Genomic DNA, 15,100 nt, shown 5'->3' on the forward strand with positions numbered 1-15,100 from the left:
GTTAGGTCTGCCTTGGCACCATGTTGTTGGACAGAATAATGCATCAGCTCCTCATCTTTACACTTTCATCTTCTGATGAGCTTCATTCAGCATAAACAACATCTTAACCAACACACATCCATTCTTGGCTACTTTGGGAAAGACTGTGCTCCTTTGCTCCCTCGATCATTGATGGCTCTGTTGGGTGAGCTTTGCACAGCTTGTGTTGAATTTTAATTTGTTTGCAGGTTGTCTTCCAGCCAACAAATCGCACCGGAGGCTTCAGTCTCGTCGATGGGCATCACTGCAGCCTGACATACAGCAAATAGAAGTGCCTCAGCTGGCTGGCTGACTGCATCGTTATGCATCCTTGCCCTTGTTCATGCACAGCAATATCTACTTTATTGAGCACCACGCCTCCAGTCCCTTGCTTCCACCTCTTAATTGTGTTGGAGGCCAGAACTAGTGGTTATAAATATAAAATAGTTACCACAGAATGGTGGCAGGGTTTCAGCACAGAAGGAGCCTTTCTGGCCTCCCATGTCAATGCTGGCTCCTCGAAGGGAAACGTCACCTCGTGCTTTCTCCCTATAGCCCTGCATTAATCTACCCCTTCAAATATAATCCAATTCCCTCTTGGATACTTCGATTGAACTTACCTCCACTATACTATCTGGGAGATGGTGACGTAGCGATAATGTCTGTGTTAGGCACCTAATGGAACCATGGAATCCCTACAATGAAGAAAGTGGCCATTCAACCCATCAAGTCTGCACCAACTCTCTGAAAGAGCATCCCACCCAGACCCTCCCCTCCGCCCTATCCCCGTAATCTCATACATTTACCATGGTTAATCCACCTAACCTACACATTGTTGGAAGCTAAGGGGCAATTTAGCAGGGCCAATCCACCTAACCTACAAATATTTGTACACTGAAGGGCAAATTACCATGGCTAATCCACCTGACCTGCACATCTTTGGATGTGACAGAAAACCGGAGCACCCGGAGGCAACCCACGCAGACAGGGGGAGAACGTGCAAACGCCACACAGATAGTCGCTCAAGGCCAGAATCAAACCCAGGTCCTTGGCGTTGTGAGGCAGCAGTGCTAACCACTGTGCCATCATGACACCCTATTATTTATTTAATTTTGACTGGATTAGATTATGTTTAATTTGACTATTTAGCACCGCACAGAGTATTATATCCAATCAAAATGATAGATCCAATACTGATACAAATCAGGATATTGCCAGACACTCAATAACCCTCAATAATACAGACAAACAACATGAAACAAAGTGAATGTCACCAAATTAGTAATCCAGAGATGCAAGCTAATGATTTTGGGACAGGTTTAAATCCCACCACGGCAGCTGGTGGAACTTAAATTCAATTGATTCAATTTGTAACATCAATAGCCTCAGTAATGGTGGCCATGAAATTATCACCAATTGTTGCAAAAACCCATCTGTTTCACCAGTGTCCTTCAGAGAAGGAAATCTGCAATTCCTACCTGGTCTGAGCTGCATGTGACACCAGATCCACTGCAATGTGGTTCACTCTTAGCTGTCCCTCTGAAATGGCCAAACAAGCCTCAGCATTCAAGGGCAATTAAAGATAGGCAACTAACGCTGGCCTCGTCAATGACACATACATCCCGTGAAAGAATAAAGAAAAAAATACTCTTGGGTAGTTCATTCCAGGTCCTAATCACTCACTCCTTTGAAAAGGTTAATCCAACCAGGAGGCAACGGCCTAGTGGTATTATCGCTAGATAATTAATCTAGAAACTCCTCTAATGTTCTGGGGAGCCGGGTTCGAATCCCACCACAGCAGATGGCGGAATTTGAATTCAATAAAAACAATCTGGAATTAAGAATCTGCTGATGACCTTGAAACCATTGTCAATTGTTGGAAAACCCATCTGGTTCACTAATGTCCTTTGGGAAGGAAATCTGTCATCCTTGCTGGTCTGGCCTACATGTGACTCCAGAGCCACAGCAATGTGGTTTGCTCTCGGGCAATTAGGGATGGGCAATAAATGCTGGCCAGTCAGTGATGCCCATGTCGCACGGATGAATTTTAAAAAATCCTCTGGATCTCGATCCTTCTACCAATGGGAACCCTTTCTCCCCACCTACCCTGTCTAGACCCCTCATAATTTTGAATACCTTTTTCAAAACTCCTCTCAACCTTCCCTTCTGCAAGTCCCAACATCTCCAATCTATCTCCAGAATTCAAGTTCCTCATCCCTGGAACCATTCTCTTCAATCTTGTCTGCACCCTCTCTAATGCCTTCACATTCTTCCTAAAGTGTGGTGCCAGAACTGGGTGTGACAGACCTGAACCAGTGTTCCATACAAGTTAAACATAATTTCCTTGCTTTTGTACCTTATGCCCCTGTAAAGCCCAACACCAATAAATCCAATAGAAATGTCTTCACCTAGAGAGTGTATGGAACTCTGCACCACAAGGAATGATTGTTAGGAAAAGTTAAATGTTTTTTAATCAAACACGAGATGTGGGTGTCACTGGCTGGGTCAGTATTTATTGCCCAAACCTAATTGCCCCTTGAACTGAATGGCTTGCTAAGCCATTTCAGAGGACATTGAAGAGTCAACCATGTTGTTGTGGATCTGGAGTCAAATCTCAATCAGACAATAAGATTTACTTCCTAAAGGGCGTTATTGAACTAGTTGGGTTTTATGACAATTGTATCGTGGTCATTATCAGAATTTTAATTTCAGATTTTTATTGATTTCAAATTTCACCATCTGCTATGCCAGAGTATTAACGCTGGGTATTTAGATTATTGTTGCAATTACAATACCACAATGCCACAACCATGAGAATGATAGGAGTAGAAATATATACTGATATAGTTAGATGAAGAGGAGTGAGCAGTGACTCATGTAGAAAATAAACACGGGCATGAACAGGTTGGGCTGAATAGCCTGTTTCTGAATCAAGCTTATTTACAAAGGAGCTGATTCAGTTTGAGTGCCAGCCAGCATACTCATCCCATGATCACCATTATTCTTTCGTGGGAAATGGGCATCATTGGCAAGGGCAGTGTTTGTTACAGGATGGCAGAGTTCCTTCCCTAAAGGTGATTAGAAAACCAGGTTCCTAAAAAGAAACACTTGATGATAGAGAGGTGTTGACATAGTGGTATTGTCACTTGGCGAGAAATCCAGAAACCCAGGGTAGTGCTCTGGGGACCCGGGTTCGAATCCCACCACGGTAGATGGTGGAATTTAAAAACTCAATAAATATCTCAAACTAAAAGTCTTAACAATGACCATGAAGCCATTGTTGTAAAAGTCCAACTGGTTCATTAAAGTTTTTATTTATTTATTAGTCACAGGTAGCCCTACATTAACACTGCAATGAATTACTGTGAAAGTCCCCTAGTTGCCACACTCCGGCACCAGTTCGGGTACACTGAGGGAGAATTTAGCATGGCCAATGCATCTAACCAGCACTGGGCCAATGCACCAGTCTTTTTTGGACTGTGGGAGGAAACCGGAGCACTTGGAGGAAACCTACACAGACATGGGGAGAACATGCAGATGCCACACAGACAGTGACCCAAGCCAGGAATCGAACCCGGGTCTGTGGCACTGTGAGGCAGCAGTGCTAACCACTATGCCACTGTGCTGCCCATGTCCTCTATGGAAGGAAATCTGCTGTCTTTACCTGGTCTAGCCTACATGTGACTCCGGACCCAAAACAATGAGCTTGACTTTTACAATGCCCTCTGATATGGCCTAACAGGCCACTCAGTTGTAATCAACTGCTACAAAGAAAACACAAAGGAATGAAACCGGATGGACCACCTGGCATCAACCTAGGCACCGGAAATGGCAATGGCAAACTCAGCCCTGTCAAGAAGGCAGTTTACCACCACCTTCTCAAGGGCAACTAGAAATGGGCACCGAATGCTGGACTTGCAGGATGTGACGCCCACATCCTGCAAATGAATTTTCAAAAAATGGTGTCATGGGGGGAATTTTATCTTTCCGCCTGCCGCGAGAATCAGAGCGGGCGAGGGGCGGACCATGGAAAGGTCTGTTGACCTTGGATGGGATTTTCTGGTTTCGGGGTGAGTGAGGCAGGAAAATCCCACCCTTACTGTGATAAGCTTTATATTGCAGATTTATTAATTGAATTTAAATTCCACAAGTTGCTGTTATGGGATTTGAACCCATGTCCCCCAGAGAAGTCTTTGGATTACTAATACCTGTAACATTAGCGCTATGTCACAGCCTCTCCCGAGGTACAAGAGAAACTGATGCAGTGTTTGGTCTTTCGTCTTTGGCTAGCTTTTTTCCCTAAATGAATCTAGCTCATGTGTGAAGCGTATCAAGCTGTGTCTTCACACTGCCAGCTGAAGACAGTTCATGCACTTCCTGTGATATGTGTCCTATTACTTTCATCTTGGAAGAACTCAGTATACTTAACAAGATAATCTTCGTGATGTCCTGCCATTTTAAATCAATAAATTCCACCCTATTTTACCAGGCATTGGGGGAATATTGCTATTCATAGAAAGATAAGGATAGGACCAGGCCATTCAGCCCCTTGAACATATTCCACCACTCTATTAGATTCTGGCTGATCTGTACCTTAATTCCATCGACTTATCTTGATTCTTTAAGCCTTAAATTCCTTGTCAAATAAAAAACATTTACTCTCAGTTTTAAATTTTCCAATTAACCCCCAGCTTCAACAGCTTTGTGTGAGAGAGGGCTCCAGAATTTCACTATTCTTTGTGTGAGGAAGCGCTTTCTGACATTACCCCAGAATGGACTAGCATTCGTTTTTAAGGTTATGCATCCTGCCCCGCACCGCCCCCCCCCGCCCATCCCTTCCCCCCACCCCCCCAACCACCTTCTTCCAGACTCCCTGACAGAAAACTATTTCTCCCTATCATAGGATCAAAGCAGCACAGAAATTTACAGCACTGCTTTGGCCTAAAAAGGGCTATCCAGCCTAATCCCTGCCACCATGGTGGCACAGTGGTTGGCACTGCTACCTCACAGCGTCAAGGATCCGGGTTTGATTCCAGCCTTGGGTGACTGTCTGTGTGGAGTTTGCACGTTCTCCTCGTGTCTGTGTGGGTTTCCTCCGGATGCTCCCACAGGCCAAAGGCTGTACGGGTTAGGCACAGTAAAAGTCTCACAACACCAGGTTAAAGACCAACAGGTTTATTTGGAATCACAAGCTGTTGGAGTGCTGCTCCTTCATCAGGTGAGACACCTGAGTGCAGAAGGAGACCATTCAGCCCATCGAGTGTGCACCGACTCTCCAACAGAGCATCTTACCTGTAACCCCACGTATTTACCCTGCTAATCCCCATAATTTACACATTTTAGGGCAGTAAGGGGCACTTCAGTGGGGCCAATCAACCTTACCCGCACATGATGTGGAGATGCTAGCGTTGGACTGGGGTGGGTACAGTAAGAAGTTTCACAGCACCAGGTTAAAGTCCAACAGGTTTATTTGGAATCATGAGCTTTTAGAGTCACCTGATGAAGGAGCAGCGCTCTGAAAGCTTGTGATTCCAAATAAACCTATTAGATTTTAACCTGGTGTGGGGAGAACAGGAGTTTCATCAGCAACATCTATCTGAATTCCTATTCAGAAACATCACTCGCATGCCCAGTCTGTACGATGAAAATCACATGTAGAAAGGGGTGATTTCTAAATGCAATCCTATACACTGGTGCCTTGCATGAACAGTTAGAAAGACTGACACTTCGAGTGGGATTGATGTGTTCGATGCTGTCCTTCATCAACAGGTTCATTGTTAGATAGCTGCCTACAAAACGCAGCAATCCAACAATGTAAGCTGTTAGTTCAATGTCTTCCTTTGATCTTCCCTCAAACATCTTTTCGCTCTTGCACATCAGCTGACATGCAGGGAACAGCACTGAATGTTCAGAGTACATCTGGCTTCCATATCAGTCTTTCCATCCATCACCAGGCTGCCTAGCGCTGTGACACATTGTTCATGAGCGTCAGGCAGCTAGACTTGAAGTAAAGAGTTTATGTCCTGAAATCACAATCTGTCTGAAATTGATTTCAAATTTTATCTTCAATTCTGGTTTGTATAGTTTATTGAGAAGGATGGGGCAGCACGGTGGCACAGTGGTTAGCACTGTTGCTTCACAGTGCCAGGGACCCGGGTTCAATTCCAGCCTCGGGTCACTGGCTGTGTGGAGTCTGCACGTTCTCCCCATGTTTGCCTGGGTTTCCTCCGGGTGCTCCGGTTTCCTCCCACAGTCCAAAGATGTGTGGGTTAGGTTGATTGGCCATGCTAAATTGCCCCTTAGTGTGAGGGGATTAGCAGGACAAATGCATGTGGTTGCGGGGATGTGGCCTGGGTGGAGTTGTGGTCGGTGCAGACTCGATGGGCCAAATGGCCTCCTTCTGCACTGTAGGGATTCTATGACTCTATCTAAATACTCTGTATCTCCCCTCAGTTAACTCCCTCTCTCGACATTCAGTGAATTCCATTTTTTGGACAACTATAGTGATGGATTGCTTGAATGAATTAATGAAGTGAAAGTCTTGCGTTACTCAGAGCTTGTCCTCGTGCTTGATTGTCAGAAGGTATTTGTTACAGTTTTACAAGATGATCTAGCTGAAAGCTACATGTTTAGTAAAAATGAAATGTTATGACATTTAGATTTGTATCCTGACTCCATCTCCCCATCTTTCTTCCGTAATCTTGGGCGGGGTTATGAAAATAGGTTATTAGTCTCGTTGTTCACCAAGGTCAGCCTATAATCAGCTTCCACTTACAACCATCTGTAGATCATAAAGCCATAAGATATGATGATAAGATATAGGAACAGAATTAGGCCATTTGGTCCATTGAGTCTGCTCCGCCACTCAATCATGGTTGATAAGTTTCTCAACCCTATTCTCCCACCTTTTCCCGTACCCTTTGATCCCCTTACCAATCAAGAACCTATCAATCTCTGCTTTAAATACACTCAATGACCTGGCCTCCACAGCCTTCTGTGGCAATGAATTCCACAAAATAACCACCTTCTGGCTGAAGAAATTCCTCCTAATCTCAGTTGTAAAGGGTCGTCCTTTACTCTGAGGCTGTGCCCTCGGGTCCTAGTTTCTCCTACTAATGGAAACATCTTCCCCACACCCACTCTATCCATGCTTTCAGTATTCTGCAAGTTTCAATGAGATCCCCCCTCATCCTTCTAAACTCCATCCAGTACAGACCCAGAGTCCTCAGACGCACCTCATACGTCAAGCTTTTCAATCCCGGTAGCACCAGAATCTTTCGAATTGAGGGAAAGAGTTTAACTAACAAAACACATTATGAGATGCCATTAAGAACTCAGTGATGGCATATATATGAGAAAAGTATACTTCATCAAAGAGCCAATATCAGAGAACCATATAAAAGTTACAGCACAGAAGAAGGCCATTCGACCCATCTTGTCCATGCCAGCCCAAAGACACCCAGATGCCCTTTCTAATCCCACCTTCCTGCACCCAGCCCATAGCTGTGAAGCTTATAGCGCTTAAGGTGCAGATCCAGGTGGTTTTTAAAAGAGTTTATTTATCATCTATTACATGAAAACCTGAAGCTCAGATCCACCAGCCGTACTGGTGGTTGTGAGAAAGACAACCACATTTAACTTTAATGTCGGTGGTTTATTTCAAACAATTGTCAAGGGATCTGTGTAATAACACCCAGGGTGGTGTCAATAATTAATCCTCGACACTACATCTGGTTTGGAAGCACCATGCCGGAACCATCCAGCTTTAACATTGCAGAGTACCTCAAAGCACATGATGCAATGGATGACACCCACACAACTTTGCAAGCTCGGATCACCCTAAACAGAGAATGTTCAGATTGCACGTGCAAACAATAAGGGAGCTTTCACGCAAGTGCTGGACTTTCTAGAAGTTGTTGTGATGCGTTGAGCCTCAGGTACTCTGCCTTCTCCCAGCTTTTCAAGGACGCCCGCTTATTGATGACGGGATGTATCCCCTGTTATTCTATTCATTCTACTGATAAGAAATAGTTTATAACATTTAGGTGTGGCAAGGCCCAGCATTTTCCCCTTTTTGTTTTAAAATGTGCTTGGGGCGAGTGTTTTGGTGGTGTGGGGAGAACAGTTTCATCAACAACATCTATCTGAATTCCTATTCAGAAACATCACTCGCATGCCCAGGTTTGTACAATGAATATCACGTGTAGAAAGCGTAATTTCAAAGTGCAATCCCATACTGATTTCTAAATGCAATCCTATACACTGGTGCCTTGCATGATCAGTTAGAAAGACTGACACTTCGAGTGGGATTGATGTGTTCGATGCTGTCCTTCATCAACAGGCTCATTGTTAGATCAAGTGGAATGTGTGTCCTGTAGAATGTGGGAAGTCATGGACGCTCTATGTGTCCCAGACAAACACATCTGCAGGAAGAAGGCTGCTTGAGTTCTGGGTTTCAGAAATTGAATGGCAGCTGGAGTCACGATGATGCACCCGCAAGGTGACTCACCTGAGGAAGGTGCAGCGCTCCGAAAGCTCGTGATTCCAAATAAACCTGTTGGATTTTAATCTTACTGAGCCCACCCCAGTCCAATGCCGGCATCTCCACATTGTGGATTTGAAGTCATGTATAGGCCAGACCAAGTAAGGGCAGCAGACTTCCTTCCCTATAGAGGCAACAGAGATAAATTTTTAACTACAATCTGGTTGTTTCATGGACGCCATTACTGAGACTAACTTCTTAATTCCAGATTAATGAATTGGTTGAATTTGAATGCCCTTCGGAAGAAGCAGGTGAAAGTATAGTGGAGCATTGAGACGGCTGTCACTCTGCGGATGATTGCACGGTGTTCCATACCATTCACCACCCATCAGCTCCTGAAGCAGCCCTGCCCTCAGACAGCAGCAAGGAAGCATCAGAGGTCAATTGATTGGTAAAGTGCTCTTGTCTATTTAACCGTCTCTTAGTCTTTACTGCCACTACTTCTTATCCCTTGCCTTCTGATAAATTATAGATTCTTCACTCGAGCTCCCATCCTAGAATGTCACATCACATCACATCAGGTCTCTTTGACCCCATGTAACCTTGGAAGTGGAATAAATAACTGAGCATGGCTTAAGTGCCCCTCTTTTTGCATGGTTGTAATCACTGTGACTAACAGAGTGTAAAGTGCATGTCCTCCTTCACTACAAGGGCTGGAAAAGTTAACCCGGAGATTTGCTCGGACGTTGCTTAAGTTGACGAAATGTGAATATGGAGAAAGTCTTGTAAAATTGGGAGCCTTTTTTTCAAAAACCACATTTGCAGCTCTTGTGAAAGACAAGTTTAAAATTGTGAAAATTGGGTAGATACAAACAGACACCTTCTTGTCATCGAGGTGCGAGAATGAGGGGTCCTAGTTTCAAGGTTAAACATTAACTTGTGAGATTTTGAACAGGGAAATATTCAGGTACGGCAAGGCAGCTCGGTCAAGCGGAATGCTCATCCTGTGGGATGTAGGAAGTCACGGACACACTATGGGCCCTATTTCAAGTTGTGCCCATTTTCGGACGTGAAAACTTGGTAAAGTCGGGCGTGAGGCGAGTAGCACGGTCCATGCCCGCCTCTGCGCCGGTTCCCCCTTTACGAAGGCCCGAAAATGGCCGCGATCGGGACCGTGCCCGAAACGGGTGCGACGGCCATTTAAATGCATTTGCAGGCATTTAAATTGACTTAATGGGCTGCATGCCAAACCCTACCGACACTTCCCCCCTTTACCACCGCATTCGCCCATCCAAAATCGGCGCGAATCAGACATGCTCTGCAAAAGTCCAATTCGGGCGCTCCAGTTAGTGAGGAGGTAAGTGCCGAACGTCCGACGGCTCTCTGCTTGAGATCGGTGGCGGGTGGGGGGGGGGGGGGGGGGGGCGGGCAGAGGAAGGAGGTGTCCGCTGCCACTCTGCCACTCTGCCTGTGATCAGTGAGGGGGAAGGGGGGTCCGCTGCCACTCTGCCTGAGATCAGTGAGGGGGAAGGGGGGTCCGCTGCCACTCTGCCTGAGATCAGTGAAGGGGAAGGGGGGATCCGCTGCCACTCTGCCTGAGATCAGTGAGGGGGAAGGGGGATCCGCTGCCACTCTGTCTGAGATCAGTGAGGGGGAAGGGGGGGTCCGCTGCCACTCTGCCTGAGATCAGTGAGGGGGAAGGGGGATCCGCTGCCACTCTGCCTGAGATCAGTGAGGGAGAAGGGGGGGGTCTGCTTCCACTCTGCTTGAGATCAGTGAGGGGGAAGGGGGATCTGCTGTCACTCTGCCTGATTGGTTGGGGGAGAGGTGGGGAAGGACCCACAATCGGTCTGGGTGGCGGGGGGGGGGACGGATATGGAGTCAGTAATGTTGTGGGGGATGGTGCAATGTCTGTGGGGATTGGGGGGGGGGGGGGCATTATCTGGCCCGGGAGCGATGTGGCAGGGGAGCCGCATTCGATCTTTTTCTTTCTGCGCAGTTGGAGGCGCTGATCGGAGCTGCAGGATTTCGGGCGTGTTAAGCGTGATTCGGAATCACTGATATTTTTTCAGGCAGAGTGCGTATGGGGGTGCCTGAGAACGGGTCTAAAAGCCAGATCTGAAACACTCCCAGTTTCAAGTCCACCCAACACTTAGAATCAAGATGGTAAAATAGGGCCCTGTGTGTTCTGGCAAAGACATCTGCAGGAAGGAGGCTGCTTGAGCTCTGGCTTTGGAAATTGAATGGCAGTTGGAGTACTATGAGGCATCCACGAGGCTGACAATTCCATTGAGACCAGGATTAGAACCCTCTCTATTGGCTGGGCATGTAATTTGCATAATGTTAAAGTAAGTCAAAAATTGCTCGAAACGCTCAGCAGACCAGGCAGCATCTGTGGAGAGTGAAACAGAGTTCTCCCATCCTGGGACTGAGTCTCGTGGCAGGGGTAGGAATGCAGAGTGTTTCCCGCTGCAGAGACTGGCGGGAAATCATGCCAAATCTTCCAGCCCCGACCTCAGTAATTATGCAACTGGGTGTTTTGCGCCACGTTCCGTGGCAGGGCAGGCCTGATGGCGCGTAGTCTGGCATCCTATCCGGGCGCCATATTGAAAGGGCGCCCAATGTCACTGACTCACAATTGAAGAAAGAAGGTAGGCCTCCTGGAAGTGAGGATGGATCGTGTGGCAGCCTGGTCCCGTTAGGGTCAAGCGATCACAGGGTCACGTGGCCCCGTGGACCTATCGCAGTGGAGCATGTGAACATGAGCCAATCATAGCAGAAAGCATGGATCTGGGAGTGAGCTGCCCCTCAGCTGGAGCACGGGAAAGTAATGTAGCATTCGTCATTCTACCCTCTACATAGTTCGTCTCACAATAAATTACTTTACTTAGTTTTACCTGCCAAGTTGTAGTTCTGCCTCGTGGCTATTACAGATCTCCAGGAACATTCTGAGACTGGACCCCCTCCAGGATACCGAATCTGGAAGGTCCACCTGTCGATCCACTGCTGTGGTGTCCCAGGGGCCAGGGTTGCCAGTGGCCTCCATGCTAACCCCTGGAGGCACCCCAGGCATGGGCACAGGTGAGTCCAGGAATCTGCACACCACCTGGTTCCGGACGTGTTTGCGCCAGTGTGTTTTCCCGCTGGCGCTACGTAGAATTGGGTGAGGATGGTCGGACCTTTATTTGAATCCTATTAGTGGGATGTAAAGGAGCTGCACGCTGGACTGCAGCAGGTTTCCCAATCTGCCATGGTGGAGAGTAGAGGAAGATCCCACAGGAAATTCAAATTCATGGCAGCGCCAAATTAAACTCTCCCCTCACCCCCTCAACCAAACCACCAACACCCACCCTCCACCCCCCCCCCCCCCCCCCCGCCCCCCACCACCCCCCGCCCCACTATCCATCCGCCCGCCATTGAACCTGCTGGTTGGGACTTGGGACACATTATTTCAAGTAGATGACCTTTCATCAGAACATGAACTTGTTTTAAACATTATGGATGGAGGTGGGGGCAGGGAGGGGGGGAGGGGGTACAGTATTACATGCATCAGCATCAAAGCAATTGACTTACAACTCCCTTTCTGTCCTGCAATTATTGTGAAGCTGGATGGTTAAGGCCTGAACGAAACAGGAACATTGTGAAATAAGGCAATCACGCGAGAAAGTTTCTTTACAAATTCCCGGGCAGAATGTTCAACATGGAACCAGGCAGAGTAACTGCGGTGGGTACTCTGCCCAATAGAAGCTATCAAACCTTCAGGGAGGTTGAGAAAATTATTTTCCTGGCACTAGGAGCAGCTGGGTGGGCAGCGTGGCCATGCTCCTCTCCTCTCTGTGTTCCTGAAACACGTTGGAACAGCCACCCCTGACTAGCTCCCTTGGCCCGTGCCACACCTTGCTGCTGACGGGCAGTCACTCAGCCACGTTGGTGCCTGTCGAAATCTAGCCAGCTGCCTCTTAATGCGTAATTCTCGCCGGCTTGTGCTTTGGACACCCCACCCTTACAAGGCTCCCCCTTTAAAGGAGGATTGTCATTTACAAAGACTTCTTCCAAGGCATCGTCTGATAATAGAGCTATCAAAAGGACTCTGCTGAAGCTGTGATGAAATCAGTCCCACGCAGATAGCATTTGCTACTCCAAACCTTTCAAATTCGGTATTCAGATCTAATAAGCAAAATAACACAAAAAGTAAAACTCTCAAAATGCTTGTGCTGTGGGATATGTCCTCTGCAGCAGTGATATGCTCTGCCAGTGTTGCATCAATGAACCTGAGTCAAGTCAAGTCAATTGGGTTCTGGGGGAAAATCATCATAGATTGGAGTCATACCGAACACAAAGCAAGGTAGATGTGATTATTGGAGGTCAATCATCTCAGCTTCAGGACATCACTGTAGGAGTTCCCCAGGCCCAAGTGTTCCAGGCCCAACCATGTTACGTTCCTCCATAAATGACCCTCCCTCCATTCAAAGCTTAGAAATGGGAACATTCGTTGAAGATCGCAGTAGTTCCCCACCATTCGTAACCCATCACCGACTGAAGTTGTCCATGCCCTCACACAGCAAGAGCTGGACAACATTTCGAGTTGGGCTGCCAAGTGGAATTTGCGGCACACAAGTGTCAGGCCATGACCATCTCTGGCAAGAGAGGGAATCAAACCGTTTTCCCTTGATGTTCAACAGCATTGTCGTCAATGTCCACCTTCTCAAGGCCAATTAGGGATGGGTAACAAAATGTCGGCCTTGCCAGTACTGCTATAAATGAGCAAATTGAAAGAAGCTGTGGACGTAAGGAACTTTGAGTAAGGTAAACCCAGTCAGCCCAAGACCCCATGTGTCTGCAGTAGCCCAGTAAGAATATACTCGGTATGAAATTGGACACAGACAGTGACTCGAGTCAGGCACATGCACATGAGCCAACCGCAATATGATATGCCCGATATTCCGGTCTATTGAAGCATATAGAACTGCTTGACTATCTGCTTGCAATCCTGCCCACGTCCAGTTTCAGCCCCATTGTCTCCATTCATACAGAAAGCTTTGAGAATGTCTTTGACACACAAGGTTCTCAATGTCAAATTCTTTGCACAAACTCCTGACAAATTGCAACCAGGAAATCTTCTTTTTAAAAGAATTATTACTCAAAGAGAAAGATATCCTTTCATTCCATCCAGTTTTCTCAGACCTTGAGGTAAGTCTATCAGGATGAGAGGTATAAAGCAGCTGTCAATTGACAATAACGCCCGCAACTAATAGTCAAGCTGAGGTGCCTCCTTGTGGACCATTTTCCCCCAGGGACTGCTAGAGAAATGGGGAAGGCCAGGTTAGATGCCAAAATTTACACCCCGGCTCTATTCCAGACTTTACTATTCACCATCACTGGTAGGGAAGGCGATGGCCTGGTGGTATTATCACTAGACTGTTAATCCAGGAGCTCAGCTATTGTTCTGGGGACCCGGTTCGAATCCTACCATGGCACATGGTAGAATCTGAATTCAATAAAAGAAAAAATCTGGAATTAAGAGTCTACTGATGACCATGAAGCCATTATCGATTGTCAGAAAATCCCATCTGGTTCACTAATGCCCTTTAGGGAAAGAAATCTGCTGTTCTTACCTGGTCTGGCCTACATGTGACTCCTGAGCCACAGCAATGTGGTGGACTTGCAACTGCCCTCCGAACAAGGGTGACTAGGGGTGGGCAATAAATGCTGGCCAGGTAGCGACGCCCATGTCCCATGAATGAATAAAACAATATCAGTGGCAAGGCCCACATATTGCCCATTTCTGATTGCTCTTGAGAAAGTGTTGGGGAGCTACCTTACTGAAATGCTACACACATATTGGTTGATGTTAATAACAAATTAATTAAGGTGCTTCATCAAAATTTCTTTGTCCGCCGTTTTAATAAAGTAATTTATTCAATACTTCTGCTAAATGAGCCGCGACGTAATTTTTTTTCAAGCCATAATTCAGATTAGCAGTCAGACTCTGACTTAGCACTTTCAAACTGCTTGATTCATAACATAGAACACAACTACTTTATGATATGATCATGGGACATCCAGAAAGTATAAAACAATGCTTGTTGCACCATGTTAAATGTTTCTTTGATTGTCCTTGAATCTTCCTGCCACACTTGCCATCCTCTCTCGCCGCACCAGTGTGGCGCGCCGCACCCTTTGGGAACCAGTGTAGTTAATCAACTGCCAGCTCTGACTGCAGCAGGAAGCTGGCTTAGTACTAGCAACTTTGGGTGTGAGTTATTTGTTCTCTATAACAGTAGAAAGGTTTAGCTATTGCACAGAGTGTGACTAGGCTCGGGAGTGAGGACCAAGGTGGGAATTCAGTGCCGAGGAGAAAGGAGATGCTGCTTTTTATATCTTTGCTTTCAGCCTCCAGAAGCGTGTGTTCAATGTCTTAATTAGGTGAGCCATTGTTTGGTACATTTTTAAGACTTTTTCACTCTTAAACACAGGCAGTGGTTTAAACCAGCACTGGAGAGATTAAACTATTGCATTAAATTTCTCGTTTAACTAGTTCAACTTTTAATCATAGAAGAAGAAATCATAGAAACCCTACAGTGCAGAAGGAGGCCATTC

Source organism: Mustelus asterias, chromosome 17 (assembly GCF_964213995.1).
Source record: "Mustelus asterias chromosome 17, sMusAst1.hap1.1, whole genome shotgun sequence".
In the NCBI taxonomy this organism is placed as follows: Eukaryota; Metazoa; Chordata; class Chondrichthyes; order Carcharhiniformes; family Triakidae; genus Mustelus; species Mustelus asterias.